We start from the raw sequence: 19307 nt of genomic DNA on the forward strand, positions 1-19307 counted from the left end.
TGCCTATTTGGCCAACTACTCAATGTCTCTCTGAAGCCACTCAACATCATCCTCCCGATTCAATATTGATCTAGTTTAATATCATCTGCAAATATAGAGATTTTACCCATAAAATCCATCTCCAAATTATTGATATAAATCAGAAAAAGCAAGGGTCACAACACCGGTACCTGGGAACCACCACTTTCATCTCTTGTCTTGTCTGAGTAGTGTCTATCTCTATGCCCTCTGTTTCCTACCTTTTAGCCAACATCTAATCAATGCTGCCAAGAACCCATCAATCCAAAGCATTTTGAATTTGATAACTAACCTGTCATGTAGCACCATATCAAATGCTTTCTGCAAGTCCAAATGTACATCTACATATAGCACTATCCTCATGCATTGCCTGAGTCAACTCGTCAAAGAACTCAATTAAATTTGTCATACATAACCTGCCCTTGACAGTCGTTTTGACTGTCTAGTATTAACTTTTTTACTCTAAGTGTATATTTATCTTATCTATATTATGGCCTCCATCAGTTTTCCCACTTTTGTTGTCAAGCTGACAGATCTGTAGTTTTCTGAGTTATCCTTTGCCCCTTTCTTAAACAATGGCATCATACTTGCAATCCTCCAGTCTTCCTGCACTAATTTTGTATTCAGAGAGGCCTAGAAAATTTCTGTCAATGCTTTCAAAATTTGCTCCCTTACCTCTCTGAGCAACCTAATATGTATCCCATCTGGGTCTGGTGACTTCTTCACCTGGAGTGCTGCCAGCCTTTTAGCACCTCTCCTTTATGTATCACGTTGGTCAATACTTATGTTTTCAACTGGTTCATTGGAAAAGAAAATTCCAACACCTACTCATTTCAATTGATTCACAGATATCCTCTATCAAAATGGAAATTAGACACCATTAGTCCTGTGAATTTCAGACAATGTCGTTGGATGCTTTTGGTATGGCAGTATTGGCTATTATGAGTGATTTATGTGCTTCAAAAATAATGAATAATTAACAGTGAATTCAGCTCAGCAGGTGGACAATTGATCCAAGATTTTTTGACAGTTCTAAAAGGCTAAAACTAACAGATTATGCCTTTGATGATGGTGTCTTGTTTGTTTATAAATCTATTAAGCATTCAAATAATTGCATTTTATATAAATTAGAGTTTTTATTTTTCTCCTTTCTGGTATCTGTGATCGCTATTTAAATTCAGGGATTTAATAGATCATGAAATGATTATGTTTTCAATGATTTTAAGCTAATGCCAATGCTGTTGCCTGGCTGCTGAAGGCTGGACATAGTGGATACTGGGTGAACAATCACGTAGGATGCAGGGGCGCATGGATGTGGCATGAGGTGTACGTAGGATCTGAGGAGGGATCATGTGGCTTGAGTCACTTGAGGGGTTATGGGGTAATATGGAGTGAGTGGAAGGTGAGGAGCATGGAGGTAGCATTGGGATGAGTGAGAGAGTTAAGTGTTGAAGTTTAGAAGAATTTTAAACAGTTAGAAAATTGGGCTACTGTATTGGATATTTGATGTGAGCCTTCTAACTGGCCAACCTTTACACCCCTACTCCTCAAATACTCAAATGCAGTTAGCAGAATGCACTGCTAACTGGAACACTTTCTGAAAAGGCAAAACTTCCAAGCAAAATCATTCACATGTTAGATATATATTTCACAAGGCACAAAAGTGAGTGGGTGTGGTTGTCCTGAGCTCATTGTAAATCGAGGACTATATTCTCTGCATCATCATTCATAACGTCTGCTTACTTATCTTGGCTATTCTGCTTCTTAAATCCTTCTCCATGTCTTTAAACACATAGGCTCACAATCAATTAAGCATTGAGACCAATCAGCAACTCCAGATTATTTAGATGTACACTTGAGATGCCATGGCACCCAATGGATCAAGTGCTGGAAAATCCGTTCAGAATAGTTAGGTATAAACCAGATGCTGTAAAACAGAAACAAAAGCAGAAGGTGCTGGAAAAGCTGAGCAAGTCTGACAGCATCTGTGAAGAGAAACCACAGTTAGTGTTTCGGGTCTGGTGACCATTCCTCAGAACTGGTTCTTAGTCCTCAAAATAGTTAGGTGCTTATTTTGATACACATGGACAGAATGGACCAAAGGGCCTTTCTCTATGCTGTAGATGTCAGTGACTTTATGAAGCTACAACTGCAAACCACTACACCGAGCGAGACAATTGTGCAAAAATAGGAGAGAAAATGGCCAAGTGGTATTTTTGCGAGACCCGAATTCAAGAGATCCCAGGGACTCAGTTTCAAATCCACCATGGCAGATGCTTGAAGTTCAATTTTTTTTTAAATTTGAAATTGAAAGTGAATTGTTGTAAAAGCCCATCTGGTTCACTAATGTCCTTTAGGGCAGGAAACTGCTGTCCTTAAAATAAAACAAAGAACTGCGGATACTGGAGACCTGAAACAAAAGTAGAAATTGCTGTTGGAACTCTGCAGATCTGGCAGCATCTATGGAAAGAAAGAAGAGTTAATGCTTTGAGTCCAGTGACTCTTGATTAGAATATAATGTTGTCACCTGGGTTGGCTACAAGACACACAGAAATGTGGTTGACTCTGAACTGATCTGTGAATAAGCTAGTTATATTCAAAAGTGATTTCAGATGGTCCAGCCAGCAACACGTACATCCCATGCGTGGATATGTCCTCTGCTCTCATCAGGACACAACTGTGATGGGTTTGTTGGAGACATGAGGCATACCATACAGATATGTTAAGAAACGTAAAATTGATCGGGCATTTTTGCACAAAACATGTTAAGAAACATAAAATTGATCAGGATACCATACAGATACTATGATAATCATATTAAAAGACAAAGATCAGTTCACAGAAAACTAGGCACAGGTCTACTACTGTTGCAGGCAATGAGTTTCAGAGAGTAGTAGGGGCATGGAACACACTGCCTGCAACAGTAGTAGACTCGCCAACTTTAAGGGCATTTAAATGGTCGTTGGATAGACACATGGACGAAAATGGAATAATGTAGGTTCGATGGGCTTCAGATTGGTTTCACAGGTCGGCGCAACATCGAGGGCTGAAGGGGCTGATACTGCGCTGTAATGTTCTATGTTCTATGTTCTATGTTCTGTAGGTGTAAGGCACAGGAAGGTGGTGTCCAACAGCAGGCTGGAATCAAGTGGAACATTTCTACTCCTTCATAAATTTTTAACCAAATGTAATTTGGCTACTTCCTTTTGCAAACATGGCACTTGAGATGCTGTTGGTCAGCACTTCAGTTGTCATTGTGGTCCTTTATGACTTAAAAGAAATTTTAAATGTCAGGATGGAGATGGTATAAAACTGCCAAATTAAATCATGCAGAACAATGAGGTCTACATCAAGCCTTTGACGTAATACACCTATTTGTCAGATATTGAAATGCAAAAATTTGAGGTGATAACAAGGAAATATAACCTACTCAATTCAATCATTACAGTCTATTCTGATATAACATGATAGTTCAGTTCCTGTGCAATCTTACGTCATAAGAAAATCACATAATAGCAGCACCATTTAAACCAATGAGACCGGAATCACGTTACAGCCAATATAGGTAAGGTAAGTTCATGTTTTACAAATACAGATCGAAAGTCATCAACCATGTTATCGCCAATTCGTGTTGAAGAAATCCCCATTATAACAGAACTGCCTGTAGATTCCTAACACTGTGGAAACAGGCCATTTGGCCCAACAAGTCCGAAGAGTAACCCACCCAGACCCATTTTCCAGCATTTACCCCTGACTAATGCACCAAACACTATAGGCAATTTAGCATGGCCAACTCACCTTACCTGCACATCTTTGGACTGTGGGAGGAAACCAGAGCACCTGGAGGAAACCCCCATTAGATAAAGGGAGAATGTGCAAACTCCACACAAACAGTCACCCAAGACAGGAATTGAACCAGGTCCCTGGCACTGTGAGGCAGAAGTGTTAAGCACTGAGCCATCATGCCGCCCATGTACTTGGGACTCTCATTCACCAGTCAAGGCTAAGGATCAACTGTTGTGAGAATGCTGAATTATCAATAATGCATTTGACGTTTTGTGGCAGTGTCTATCAGAGAAAAGTTTATGGTTTAAATTTCTCTCCACATCTAAGGTTTTCAAAATAATTGTTATCTACAGTATGCTCCACAACTTTCACTTTGTAAAGAGGGTCAGCATGCATGTTCTCATGACTGGGATAGCCAAGACATGAAAACAATAGGGAGGAGATAATGTCAATAGCAAATCAGCAGTATAGGGAAGAAGACTGGTGTGCCAGTCAACATTTCCATATGCATTCCAAGGATTGCAACATCTACAAGATATTTTACCTGAACAATCACAATCTGTCAAGTATACCTAGCTAAACTAACCCTGTTGTCCACTTGTGAACTCAGTTCTTACCAATTGGCATCTGATGTTGAGACCTTCCTACCAGATAACACAAACAGATAAACAATAAGCACAAAGTTCAAGTTAAGTGTGAGACATTTATTTTATCTGCTTCTAACTTGGTTTAGCATTATAAAAATATGGATACATTTCCTTTACTTCAGACATATGAGACAAACCTTAGTACAATTTGGTGCAAGTATTGCAAATGGTGACTGGGTGCTAGATTTCACTAAGAACCTATTGAGCTTCTGGTTTTAATTGACTGTAATTCTGACAGCTTAGTATGTGAAGTGGTTAGGTCCAGGAATGCAATTGCTGACCAGTTTTGCCTGCATGGTATTGTCTATTCCCAAATTTAATGTACCATGTGCTTCTGGCAGAAAGGAAATGAGCATTGGTCACTTAATTGTCTACCTTTAATTTTGTCCACTAGACCATCTGTTGCTCTTGGTATGTTGAATTATTGTTTCTTACACCACTCTATGCCAATGTCTGATAAGCAGTTTTGTACCAAAAGTTCAAATGGTTGTAACATTCTGATTGTAATTCTGAGAATTATTGCATTTCGTTTTAATTGACCAGTCCACTGTTTAGGAAAGAAATGTTTTTTTCTGAGAATCCAATGAACATTGGACACAATAGGAGCAGTTTCCTTTGCATTTTATTTGGAACATTTGTAAATGCATCTGTAGGAAAACATTTATGATTTCAATACCAATATTGAGCAAAAAGAATGTACCGTTGCTTTTTCAATGTTATTTCCTCTGGGTATACTTTACATTATACTTTGTCTTGATTATCATGGTTGAAAAATGTGTTGCTGGAAAAGTGCAGCAGGTCAGGCAGCATCAAAGGAGCAGGAGAATTGACGTTCTGGGCATACGCCCTTCTTCAGGAATGATTATCATGGTGCCATTTTAACTAATGCTTTGAAAAAAGAATCATTCTTACCCGATAAACAATGCCAAAAGACATGCTTACTTAGAAATTATAATATTCCTTATCAGATAGAACTGTAGAATAATTTACAAACTATTCTAAGAAATCATCCCAAGCTTGTAGGATGTAATTTTACCAACTCCTGAAGGTGATAATGGAGATAAAGGGGGAAAAAGATGGTGGATCGACTCTCGGACATGTTCGGTCATTGGCGGATTTTACGGACAATGGTATTGGAATTGAGACAATATTGCAGAGGTACTATTAAGGACTACTTTAACAGGCCATCAGTATTTTGTAATGGCTGATTGACCACTGCCACGCGAAGAAGTTGCTAGCTAAGTGGAGGCAGTTTCTCATGGCAAGAAGCTGGAGAACTTTATTAAGCTGGGTAGTTTTTGTGAAGAGCGAAGTGCCAAATTTTCCAAGTCCAAAATATGGATACGTTTCCTTTACTTCAGACATATGATACATACCTTAGCACTATTTGATGCAAACGAAGAGAAACTAAGAGAAAGAATATATTCAGCCATGGGGTGGACGGAGGAGTGTAGGATGGTTGGGGAAGCCAATGACCTCCCGAGAGGGGTTTCTCCTTCAGTACTCAGCTGAAATGTTTTTAAAACTTTTTTAAGTATTTGCTGAAGGCTGTAGGACCCCTGGCTGTCTGAAAATTCACCGCCTGTCCTGGTGCTGCTGTGCTGCCAGCCATCTGTGATGCCACAACATGTCTTTTATAGTCTGACCACCCAACCAACAAATTTCAGATCACAATATTTTATAATATGTTAAAGAACTGAACTTGGGCTCATTGAAGTCACAAAATGTCATAACAAGAACCATAACTACAACATTAACTGGAACTATTTGGAAATAAGAATTAGCTGTCCTCCACAATTAATGTAAATGTAAAAACCTATTTCTACATCCCATTCCAAATAATGATTTTACATAATTTATCTTTCTGCATTAAAGAGTACGTTTGACTTTTAAGCACAGTGGTGAAACAGTGTGATCATTAGACAGAAAAGTATTCATTAATGTCAACCATTTAGTAAAGATTGCATTACATAATGTCCCACCTGAGGGAGTTTAGCAACTGTTACATAGCAGGATCCAAGGTGGTGGTAATATCGGAAAAATCTGTAGGTTTGAAATGAAACCAGGAAGTGCTAGAGAAACTCAGTAGGTCTGGCAGCTTTTGTGAAGACAACAATATCAAATTTTCCAAATCCAATATAACACTTCTTTCAAATGCTATCTTTTTTCAAATAGTTTAGGTTTGAATTTAAAATAAGAACATTTCATCTGTAAAGCAGCAACAACAAATGATTCTGACTTTCGGAAGCCATTTCATCTCAAATTATTCTGTAGACTGCAGTGATTAATTTGTATAATGTCAAAAATCAGAAGAGTTTAAGGTTTAATTTCCCCTTTTGTTGACTGCTTCATATGCTTAGTTGTCTTTTGTTGTATAACATTGCTCTGTATGCCATTGTAATGTAGTTGTTTGCCAACTTGAAATAAATAGACTGGCAAATCTATTAAAATGGTTCACAAAGGAGCTTTACAAAAATGTGTTAAGCGATGTGCTAGAAAAAAAAAACAAAGCCATTGGAGTTATCTGGTAAAATAGGTTTTGAAGGGTTAAATATCTATGGCAAAATATAACTCAAAAACTCTCTTTAAAAGGATATCTAATTAACGTAAGTAATTTTAAACAGATATTTTATTGACTTGTGTTCTTTAATTCAGTAGATGTATTTCAACTCAGGTGAAAATTATCTTTTGAATTCACAGTTTATGGATGTATCACAGTTTGTGGATACCACATTTTAATTGGTTTTCCTTATGTAGTTGCTTAACAAATGTTAACTGTGCATTTTAATCATTTCCTATATTCTTCATGCACATAACAATTTACTGCACAGTGGAAGTTAAAAAATCCTCTTTGTTACATGCTAATTTCTTGCTGCAGGTATAGCATTGCTAGCAATCAGTATTGAAAATACCTCACCGATCTATGCTGTTGGTCTCCTTTCGATGGTGTCGGGATACAGAACCAAAGAATCAAAGCACCAGGTTGATGGCCAGTACATTTAGATCCTTTAAGACAAAAACAATTCACAAAGTAGCAAACATACTTTGAACCAATTCAAAGGTTCAACCTTCAGATGCCTTTTGCGTCTTTACTGTCGCCCGTTCACACCAGGAAAAACCCATAAAGAATATTATTTGATCAATTTAAATTTTGCTTGCACAGCTTCAATCCCTTAATGTAGGATTGTTGCATTGTACTGTAGTGGGACAACACATTTATTGAATAGTAGTTCTGTTCATTTTGGATGGCAGCACTGGAGTATTTAGTGCAGGAATATTTTCAAAGCCACACTTTAAGCGGAGCATGTCCCATCGCATCAAGCAATCTTTTTCATTTTCCAGATGTTTATCACTAATCTAGTGTTGCCAAACTCACAGGATATTATTCTGAAGATTCACATTTCTGAAAGACTATTTTTGATTGCCAAAATTCATTTTATTTACAGTCGCTGATGACTGTCAGCAAAAAGAAAATGCTATTCATCCCACAGTTGGATTGAAAACATGTTTTTTTCTAAGTGAAGAACTGGGTCTTTGACCAAAGTCTTAGTCCACCAAATTATCTAGCCGTCAACAAGCTGCCATTATTTTGTTTATAGGCCGGGTCCTCAGGTGGATTTAGAGAACTCCTCCATGTCTTTCCAAGCTGTTATTCTGGAAGAGAATCAAGGCAGCTGTGTTTACTGCCTGGAACTTGGCATAAATTTACAAAAAAACTAGAATTTATATCATTCGGTATCACTGAGAGATCTCAAACCACCTGCCTATGTGACAAATTCACCCTATTGTGAGCTCGTTGTTAATGACATCATGCAATAAAGTCAACAATTCATGTTGATGAATTAAGGTTTTATGAGCTTTGCTAAAAGATATACCCATAAAGGAACTATCATGGTGCAGTGCTTTCACCAATGAATCAGTTTTTCAAAAGTAGAATATGTGTATTCTGACCGTCACCCTTGGAAATATATCAAGTAGAGCACAAGCTTTATTTTTATTAACCCTTGCCAGGTGAAACTACTTAGGAATGGCATAACATATTCTTGGAAAACTGGTGCATACAGATCTGTCCATTTTACTAACTAGTCTGGTTCATTCCCATCGTTTCTTGTTGCTCCTGGTACAGATCTGACTGCCAGAGAGGAAAGAGGAATTGGTGTTTTGCTAGATTGTTCTCTCTACTCACCCGCTTTATAGTATATGATACAGAAGCAATTGTCAAAAGGCATTTGAACCGCATTGTAAAATTGAAGATTGGCCAGAAATTTAAAAGATAAAAACAAATTTTCAATTTTTCAGTCTATCTTCAGTTTGCTAGGAAAGAAGGTTCAGCATACAATGTAATCACAGCTTCAAGATTCATGTGTTGCAGCTCCACATTGCTTTATCATTCAGAAATGTTTTTAAGTCAAATCACAAGCTATTATGGCCCTACGGAATATCTGGCTGAATTTCCCCATATACTTTGATCATGATCTTCTTAAGCATATTCAACCTCATAAACTCTTTAGCCAAAGGGATTTATTTCTGTTGTTAAGTATTAAATAACATATAATTGTTTTTCATTATATTCTCCAGGTGTTGGTGGGAATAACAAAAACATGCATTTACATAGCACCTTTATGTTGAAAAACTTTCCCAAGGTGCTTAATATCAACATAGCGAAGAAAATCAAAAATTTAGCCAGAAAAGGAACTATGTTAAAGAGGATATTTTGAGAGGAGAGAATGTTAGAGATGTTGGGCAGCTCAAATAACTCTTGAGGATGAGGTCTAGGAGGCTGAAGACAGCGTTACCAATGGTGGGATGAAACGAGGGAGGATTTTTAAAAGTGATCAGAACCAGAAGTACAGAAGGTTTGAAAATAGGTTTTAGTATTACAGAAGGTTACAGATATAGAGAGGATTAAACCATAAAATAATCTAGACACAATGAAATGAAATTAGAATTTATTTGCTTGAGGACTAGAAGCAACGATGTGAATAGTGATTGAACAGGACTTTGCACAGTACAGAATATGAGCAATAGTTCACAGAAAGTGGACCATGGGAACCTCATCTAAACAGCATAGTAATGGTCAAGATTGGAAAAGAGGAAAGTTTGGATGAAGGGTTCTGTGACATCCTATCTGAGGTCTAGGTGGCAAATACTATGGAGTTGGAAAGAGACAGATAAATAGGATCCTGAGGGTTTAAACAATTTCTTCAGTCTGCCAGAAAGGCCAGCATTGACTGACTATGATACTGAGATTGTGACAGGGGAAAGACATTTTTTCTCGTCAAATCTATGCTCAGCCAAAGGAAATTACTGTTTGTCTTACTTAAAATTTCAGACACAGGTCTGAAGCGATAGACAGATTGAAATAGTGTAAAGGAAGCAGAAAGTGAGTTGCATAAGACCATAAGATGTAAAAACAGAAGTAGACCATTCAGCCCACCAGGTCTGCTCCATCATTCAAGAAATCATGGCTAATCTAATAATCATCAACTCCATTTTCCTGTCTTTTCCTGATTACCTTACTAACTTAAAATCTGTCTATCTCAGCTTTGAATATGATGCAGTTGATATGATCTAGCCTGTATAGCTGTCTGCAGTAAAGAAGCATTTGGATTCAGTACCCTCTAAGAAAATAAATTCCACCTCATCTCTTTTTAAAATGGATGTCGTCTTATTCTGAGATTATACCCTCTGGTCCTCAACTCTCCCACAAGGGAAACAATCTTTCTGCATTCACCCTGTCAAGCCCTCTAATGTTCTTAAACAAATATAAAGAACTGCAGATACTGGAAATCTGAAACAAAAACAGACAGTGCTGGAGAAACATCACAGGTCTGGCAGTATCAGTTCAGGATAAAAAACAGAGATAACATTTCAAGTCATTCATCAGAATCTTGTATTTTTCAATAAGGTCACTTCTCATTCTTCTAAACTCCAATGAACACAGATATTCTACTCTACCTCACCTCACAAGACATCCCTCCATAGACAGTATCAGCCTTGTGAACCTTTTCTGAACTGCTTCCAATGCTACGTATGTTTCCATACATAAGAGGTCAAAAACTGCTCACAGTATTTCAGCTGTGTTTTTACTAATGCCTTGTATAGTTTTGACAAAACCTTCCTTCTTCTATATTCCATTCTTTTGAAATAAAGACCAATATTCTATTTCTCAGGAAGGGTTCCTGGACCTGTAACATTAACAGATGCTGCCAGACCTGCTGAACTTTTCTTGCAATTTCTATTTTTGTTGCCAATATTCCACTTACCTTCTCTGTGTACTCACTGAACTTTTGTGATTCATGCACAAGGATTCCTAAATCCCGCTGTGTTGTTTTGCTGCAGTATTCCTTCATTTAAATAATATTCAACTCCTCTGTTCTTCCTGCCAATGTGCATAACGTCAAATTTTCCCATCTTACATTTTTTCCCCTCTCACTTAACCAATCTATATCCCTTTGTATACCCATTGTGTCATCCTCATCACTTTCCTTTACACCTATTGTTTGAGTCATCTACAAACTTGGTTACATGCATTCACTTTTCTCATGCAAGTCATTAATATATATTGTCAGTAATTGTGGGTCCAACATTGACCTCTGTGGCAGGCCATGGGTTACAGGTTGTCATCCTGAAAATGCCTCCTTCATCCCAACTCTGTCTTCAGTTTGTTAGCCAATTCTCTATTCATGCTAATATATAACCTCCAACACCATGGACTCTTATATTATTAAGTAACTTCATATGTGTACCATACCAAATGCCTTCTGAAAATTCAAGTGAATGACATTCAGTCTTTCCCATTTATCCTTCTTGTTACCTCCTCAAGGATTCCTAGTAGATTTGTCAGGCATAATTTCCCTTTCATGAAGTTATGCTGACCCTTGATCATGTTATGTATTTTTAAATGTTCTGCATTACATCCTTTGATAAAACAGTCGAATGTTTTCCCAGTAACTAACATGAAGCTAACTGGCCAAGAGTTATCTATTTATTACCCCATTCCTTTTTAAATAAAGGTGTTACTTTGCCAGTTTTGCAATTCTCTGGAATTTTTCCAGAATCCTCGGATTCTAAGAATCTCAGATCTATCAGTCTTTAGCCCTATTTGTTTCTCTAGCATTTTCTCGAGTGATAGTTGTGACTTTATTTGGTCTTCTTCCTTCGCCCCTTGATTATTTAATAATTTTGGAATGCTTTTAGTTTCTTCTACTGTGGAGATTGCAAAGTATTTATATGAATGAGATATACTGGAGTGGGAAATGGAAGATGAGACTTCAGTTTTGAATTGATAGTGTGGAAAGAAGAAGATAAAGGACCATGTGGAAGGTTATGCTTGATGGAAGGAGAGAGAAAAGGAGGAAATTGACCAGACAGTCCTTTTCTTAATGACAAACCTAAGAATCTTGGGTTTCAGATTAGAGGCAAGAGGAGGAAGGTTTCATGAAGCTATTGTTTGCAGTGAAAAGATACTTGGGACTGTCATTCCTGGATGATGCCAGAGCCATGGATTATTTTGGAGGTGAAAGATTAACACTGGAAAGTCAATACATGGTCTGATACATGCCATAGCTACTCAACCTGCACACAATCTTCCTTACCCACAACCAACCTGACGCTTGAAGAGTTAGGAGAAAGTGAAGATGAGGCGGAAGATGAGGCGCTCTTCCTCCAGGCGTCGTGTTGCCATGGTCTGGTGATGGAAGAGGCCAAGGACCTGCGTGTCCTTGGCGGAGTGGGAAGGGGAGTTAAAGTGTTCAGCCACAGGGCGGTTGAGTTGGTTGGTCCGGGTGTCCCAGAGGTGTTCTCTGAAACGTTCCACAAGTAGGCGGCCTGTATCCCCAATGTGGAGGAGGCCACATCGGGTGCAGCGGATGCAGTAAATAATGTGTGTGGAGGTACAGGTGAATTTGTGATGGATCCCTTGGGGCCTTCAAGGGAAGTAAGTGGGGAGGTGTGGGCGCAAGTTTTGCATTTCCTGCGGTTGCAGGGGAAGGTGCCGGGAGTGGAAGTTGGGTTGGTGGATGTTGTGGACCTGACAAGGGAATCGTGGAGGGAGTGGTCTTTCCGGAATGCTGGTAGGGGAGGGGAGGGAAATATATCCTTGGTGGTGGGGTCTGTTTGGAGGTGGCGGAAATGACGACGGATGATACGATGTATCTGGAGGTTGATGGGGTGGAAGGGGGGGATTAGTGGGGTTCTGTCCTGGTGGCGATTGGAGGGGCGGGGTTCAAGGGCGGAGGAGCAGGAAGTGGAGGAGATGCAGGATACAGTCATCGATGTAGCGGAGGAAAAGGTGGGGGGTGGTGCCAGTGTAGCTGCGGAAGATGGACTGTTCCACATATCCGACGAAGAGGCAGGCATAGCTGGGGCCCATGCAGGTGCCCATGGCTACTCCTTTGGTTTGGAGGAAGTGGGAGGATTGGAAAGAGAAGTTGTTTAGAGTGAGGACCAGTTCAGTCAGTCGAAGGAGGGTGTCGGGGAAGGGTACTGGTTGGGTCGGCGGGAAAGGAAGAAGCAGAGGGCTTTGAGGCCTTCGTGATGGGGGATGGAGGTGTATAGGAACTGGATGTATAGGAAATGTCTGTGTATAGGAACTAGGATAAGGCATTGGGGGCCGGGGAAGCGAAAATCATGGAGGGGGTGGAGGGCGTGGATGGTGTCCCGAATGTAGGTGGGGAGTTAACCCACGCAGGTGAGGAAACCCACACAGACATGGGGAGAATGTGCAAACTCCACACAGACACTCACCCAAGGTGGGAATTGAACCTGGGTCCCTGGTGCTGTGAGGCAGCAGTGCTAACCACTGAGCCACTGTGCCTTCACTGTACCACCCCCATAGCTCTACAAAGGCTATGAGAGATGGTAATGTCTAAGGGTTGACCATTTATATGTGTCGGGGGAAATTAGATAGACAGGTTTATGTGGACAAAAGAAAGAAGGCAAGGGAAGATGGAAATAGCTGAGGTGATTCTCTTGTGAATATATTTCTACCTCATAGGTTTGAACTTTGCTATGATAAAAAAATCATGTTTCATACCACTTTTTTGAAATGCTTTGGTCATTTTTAGGTATAGTGATAATAGTGCAAATGTTTTGTAAGAATCGACAGAAATTATCAAAAATTGTAGTTAAGTTATAAACTTTCCCAAAATCTATAGATACCATGAACCACTTCTGAGTTTTCTCAGAGCTTCAGATTATTTTTACAATTCTCAAACGTTTTCTAAATTACAATGTATCTTATGCAAATATATTGAGACCATTTATGTTTCCACAAAAAATATAAACTATTCTGGGATATAAAAGCAAATGACCATCACAAGAATAAAATGTAGGAAATAATGTGTTAGGCTTATTAAAGGAGGAAGAGTACAACGCCAGGATGCCATAGACCTGATTCTGATAATAATATAGTTCATGTGTCTTAATTCTGTATATTCATATTTACTTTATTTGCTGAAAAAGTGACTCTTCAATGTTCCCAGAGGGATACATTTATACAAATTTGGCATTTAAATTGAGAAACAGTTGTTCCCTAACTAATGACAGGTATCCTAATCTGGTACAGTTTGCTATTACCTACACATTGTTCATCTGTAATAATTTGTTTTCCAACAACAAGACATTTTTTTTTAAGGTTGTATTAGCTATGTCTTAAAATGATAACAACATGAAACATCCATTTATATGGGAACCCACATCTTTTTTATTATCCTTGGTTCTGCTTCGTATAGAGTTATAGTAAAATGTATGTACAGTAATGTATTAATGTAACATGAAAGTCGCATAATCAAACATAGAACAGAGAACACTTAACCATAAGTCTGCTGTAGAATTGCTTCCTCAACAGAGTGCTTTCCACAAGGAAGAGAGAAGAATTGTGAGGAAATAATATTTCAAACATCAAACTTTGGATCCTTACGTAACTCAGTGCTCCCATTCTGTCACATGATCTATAAAGGATAATTTACTCATCTTCCCCACACTGTTATTGTGGTTTGATTATAGTGATACTAGAAATTCATTCAATTTGGAAGCTCTTTACAAACATAAATCTATTCCTTTAGGAATAGTGATGTTTCAAATAATTATTATATCCTTTTCTCCCCAATCTAATGTGGTCTACATGATTGACCATGGTGAGTCCTGCATGACATTCTAAATAAAGAAAAAGTGTTTAATATGAGGATAGTGTAGCGTGGAGATAACAAATAACAACAATTCATACCAAATGCTGAGGGAAACTCCCGATAACTTACTCATGTCTTGGCCTTTCATGTGTTCTGTGGATTCTTGACACAAATGTATTATAAATGGGCATTTCATGCTGTTCTGTACCACATAATCCTAAATCAGAAGAAACAGATATAAGATTGAATTCAAACATTGGACCTCCAACACATTTCTTGTACCTCCAGAATTTTCAGTGAAACTGTTGCATAGAAACTTTTGATCAGCTTCTCTTCATAGTTATTACATAGTTCCAAATGTTAAAAAATATCATGAATCTAAAAAGTCGATTATATCTCAGCAATAAAGGTCTGCTATATTAAAGGCACATGTGAACTCTAATCTTCATAAGGTTGTTTTAATGAATGATTCAGGATCACAGATAAATTGAGTTTTTGACTTTGGATCTGTTGAGTGTATCTGTTTACATTAATACAACAATACCATTCCTTGAACCTAATAACAATTATGCTGCATTATACTGATGCGCATTTAGCAAACTAATCTTCGCATTATTTTCCAATAAGAAAATGTTTTGAAAAGCAAAATTACAGGCATTTAAAAATATGCAATTTGCAACATGGCTTTGTACATTTCCTACTTTAATAAGGCTAACACATTGTTTCCTACATTCAATTCTTGTGATGGTCATTTACTTTTACATGTTTATACCTAACCTTTCAAGAATATTACCCAAAATATACTTTTTGCATCAATACAACTGGATTTTTGATTTTTTTTTGGTGTTGGTTACCAAAAGAATACTAGATATGCCCAATTGTCGAAAGTGAGTGAGTGTGCCATTTTAAACAGGAATACTATAATGTGCATAGAGATAGGTTTTAACAATCCATCCATAATTTATTACAATTTTTCTTTCATGTTCATCTTAGTTTGCATAAAACTAATGAGTGAATAAATGTTATTCATCTTTAGAACATGCAATGATCAGCATGAAAATTCAAACTAAAGTCTAATCTTAATTAGACTGACTTCAAATTGTAAGCATAAAGATTAAGAAGCATTTTAATTGAAGATAGAGTTGTGGATTTGACACACCAACCAGGTGTTTTTCTGAGAACAAAATAAAGAAAAGTTAATTTGAAACTGTGGAAATTGTGTTGAAATCTTTTGCAGATGGATGTAAAAATGTTTGTTGCATTGTTATATTTTTGTCAATTATCAAAACTGTAATAAGATACTTGAAACATATGAAATAGGGTATAATGTGTAAAAAAAAATTATAATATTTGGTGAAATTGCACTATTTTTGGGATGTTTTTCCAATAATTTTAAAGTTAACTATTTAACCAGTACATTTGATTCAAGCCTTTAGAATTTAAAGTACTCTGAAAATCCTAAAGGGCAATATATTTTTAAGTGCTTATAATAAGATAGGCAAGGATCTGGATTTATGTTATTGATATACAAATACAACAGCAGTTGTACTTAGGACTTATATCTCATACAATGCTCACTTAAAACGTTTTATATAATTTGTAATTTCTTTAAATATCAGCAGTGAAGAGGATAGTGTCTGATTTTAAAAAAGACATAAACGATTCAGAAAACACAAAACCTAAAGTGGAGCCATTTAAAATGGATTTGAACTATCCAGCACCATTGAATTTCTTGTTTTATTATAAACATTGGTGTAATCAAGTAACAAAAGGTTGAAAGGTTGTAAATCAATTTAGATAGGTGACCTTTGTTGCTCATGTTTCTGACCCGACTGATATGTCAACCATGGCAACCTTAAACAGATTTTGATAGAGCCAGTCACATACTTCATTTAAATTGCAGTTTAAAAGCACTTAAATTGGTCTTATTTGCATTCGACAAATGGGAATGTGATGAGCAAAATGATAAAATATATGTAATATAGCATATCTGATTTTGCTAGCAAATAAGGAGCTCTTGACTCTTAAGCTGAAGGATTTTAAGATAGACTGCATTGCGCTAAATGTAAATGATCAAAAGTTGTATTACTAAGACTACGTTTGAAAATATACTGAGAAAACAACAGAGTTGTATTACTTAAATATGTAATTAACAAATTTATTACAAATTCTTTGCACTTCCTTGCGTATTCAGCTTTCTGGCAGATGAACATTAATTCATAATGGCAGAATGAAGCTAATTTCAACACTTTGGAGAAATGAATGCCTTTTTGTGCAGCGTGTTACACTTATCTACATGCCGCATTATTGTAATAAGTACATTCAAGAATAATTTCTTTTCAAATATTTTTACAAATCTCTCCCTCATTTGCATGCAAGTAAGTTGTCAGCTTAAATCTTTGAAATGCAAAATGTATCTCATTTCTATATTTCATCAAGGGGTCTTTCATGTTTAATAAATTACAACTTAGATCCACAAAGACTTTGTTTTTCCCTAACTAAAAGCAAAAGGATATGGTTAAAATCTAAATCAGAACCTGCAAGGTTATTTGCATGTTGCTGACACTTCGCTACATGAGGCTTAATTCCAGCAAGCTGATTCTCATAGCAAGGATATAATTTAAATTGCCTGAAAAAAAGAGTAACTTTATTGTACATTTGCACTTATGCTCCTGTTTGGACAAAGTATCCTGATTTACTCTTGGTTGGAAACACAGTATAATAACTTTAAGTGTAATACTCAGCATGTTAACAGGTTTTCAAATTGCCAACATTATTGGTTAAAGAGCAAAGAATGAGATACTATCCCAGTTGTATTCCTGAAAATATTTCTGCATGAACAAAACATATTTCCATAAAATGTGACAAGTATTGTGTATCAACAAGAGTAGATTAGGCTCCAAAAAAACAATCAGCACTCAAGATATCTTTCAAAAAGCTAGAGATCTGCTTGTTTCTTTTCAGGACACCGACAGGACTGATATACAATTGTCTCGGTGCAAATTGTTTAGTCTATTTATCTACAATGTGCCACCACAGATTAAATCAAACTCTTTGAAAGGGAGAGTTACTCTAGAAAATATTATGTTTCTGTATCTTTACAAAACCTCATAACAGCAAAATGCATAGAATGACCAGGGTGCTAAGAAATATCTTGATATTCTGTGAAAAATATTCGTATTTAGGATAAAAATTAACATCAAGGTTACAACATATTGTTTGCCTAAAGCTTTCACAAATTGCGATTTTTAAAATTGGAATAATAAACAATTTAATCTGCTTTTCTTCATAATTTTTGTTATGTTGGTAGAATATTGTACATGCAGCATTCTTTGCGCAGTTCCTACAATAGCCATGAGGTGTACCGTGTGTGAGGTAACAAGAAATAAATCATTGTAGTCACAGAAACAGTAATCCTTGCTGAGCATTTTGAACTGATTGATATAAATAACATCTTTGCAACCATCTGTCCAAAGAGGGACCTTTCCAGGCAGTGTTAAGCTACAACGGCAGAATAATTAATGAATGGTGTCCTTTGTACTAGTAATAAAGACAAGACAAATTATGTTATAATCCAACTACCGGTCATTTTTCAACGCCAAATAAAATGACAAGTAAAAGTTCGAAGTACTGTATCTGCTTAATACACTCTGACCTACCTTTCTTTTTAACAATATCAGTAATTTTTGTGTGAGTCTGATTATTCATGAAATGGTTGGCATTAAATTTGTCAGAAAAAATGTAATTATGAAAGAAAGTACTTTGATGTTTGTGTATATTAAATCATCTGCAGCTTGCAGTCCGTAGTCAGCACACTGTAGTCTACACTGTGCTGAGGGACCAATAGTTGGCACACTGAAGGGAGATGTCATCCAGCCCTTGAGCATGTTCAGCAAGTCCCAATGCACCTAGGTTTATGAGGCCATAGTGTGGCTGTGCGCCTAGAGAGCATACTAACCTCTTGGGCAGACGGGTAGGGTTGTTTTATGTCAGTCTGAGCTGGAATGAGCCACGTGTTGAAAAATGGGCTGGAATTAGTGTCTGAACTGTATTTAGTCAGTTTCTTTTATTACTGGACTTGTTTGAAGGCTGCACCATATTAGAGGAAAACATGGTTTCTGCTCAATTTTAAATTGCACCTTTGCCAAGATGTCATTTAAAGATCCTGTAGCAATAACTTTTGGTGATGTCATTGCTGATGGTTGATGTCATCCTGTCATTTTGCATTTGGCCAACTCTGAGATGAGAAATTGTGCAAATAGCTTCCTGGTACTGAATGAAAAATCACACAGACCCCTTTGCCAATTGACCAGTCTTTGCTCTTCCAGATTGTTTTAATAATTATGTTGAAATGATAAACAGGCAAAAAAGTGATTATGGCATTTGATTCAAATATCAAATGGACACAGATTTTGATCATTTCAGATGTTCTTTATGCTGCACTGTTACAAAGTGGAGTTGTACACATATCACAATATATTGCATGTATATCACAAGACACTTCTGCACATAGCTTATTATTAATTATATTGATTTTATCAAACATATCTTTACCATTATGTGAGTTGACAGACAGATTTATATTTATTATTCAAGGCAGAATATCAAAAATAGGCAGAGCTAAAAAATATTTTGTTTTAGTACCTGCTTATTTAACATGGAAATGACAAACTGGGAAAGGATGTTTCTGAAGCTTGTTGGCAGCCCTTATAGATCTGAGGAAGAG

At 37.1% G+C, this 19307-nt stretch overlaps 1 protein-coding gene and 1 long non-coding RNA gene across 3 annotated transcripts in view; one reads left to right on the top strand and one right to left on the bottom strand.

Annotated features, from left to right (window-relative positions):
* The window catches only part of LOC122551728 (rho GTPase-activating protein 15-like), a 737256-nt gene that overhangs the window by 630310 nt on the left and 87639 nt on the right, over positions 1-19307 (top strand). The window lies entirely within an intron of this gene.
* The window catches only part of LOC122551729, a 56124-nt gene continuing 44179 nt past the window's right edge, over positions 7363-19307 (bottom strand). The window contains exons 2-3 of the long non-coding RNA XR_006312178.1: positions 14711-14798; positions 7363-7457 (exon numbers count right to left, since the gene is read on the bottom strand). This is a non-coding gene — a long non-coding RNA (uncharacterized LOC122551729). The remainder of the gene's footprint in view (positions 7458-14710; positions 14799-19307) is intronic.

This window comes from Chiloscyllium plagiosum, chromosome 7 (assembly GCF_004010195.1).
Source record: "Chiloscyllium plagiosum isolate BGI_BamShark_2017 chromosome 7, ASM401019v2, whole genome shotgun sequence".
Lineage (NCBI taxonomy): Eukaryota > Metazoa > Chordata > Chondrichthyes > Orectolobiformes > Hemiscylliidae > Chiloscyllium > Chiloscyllium plagiosum.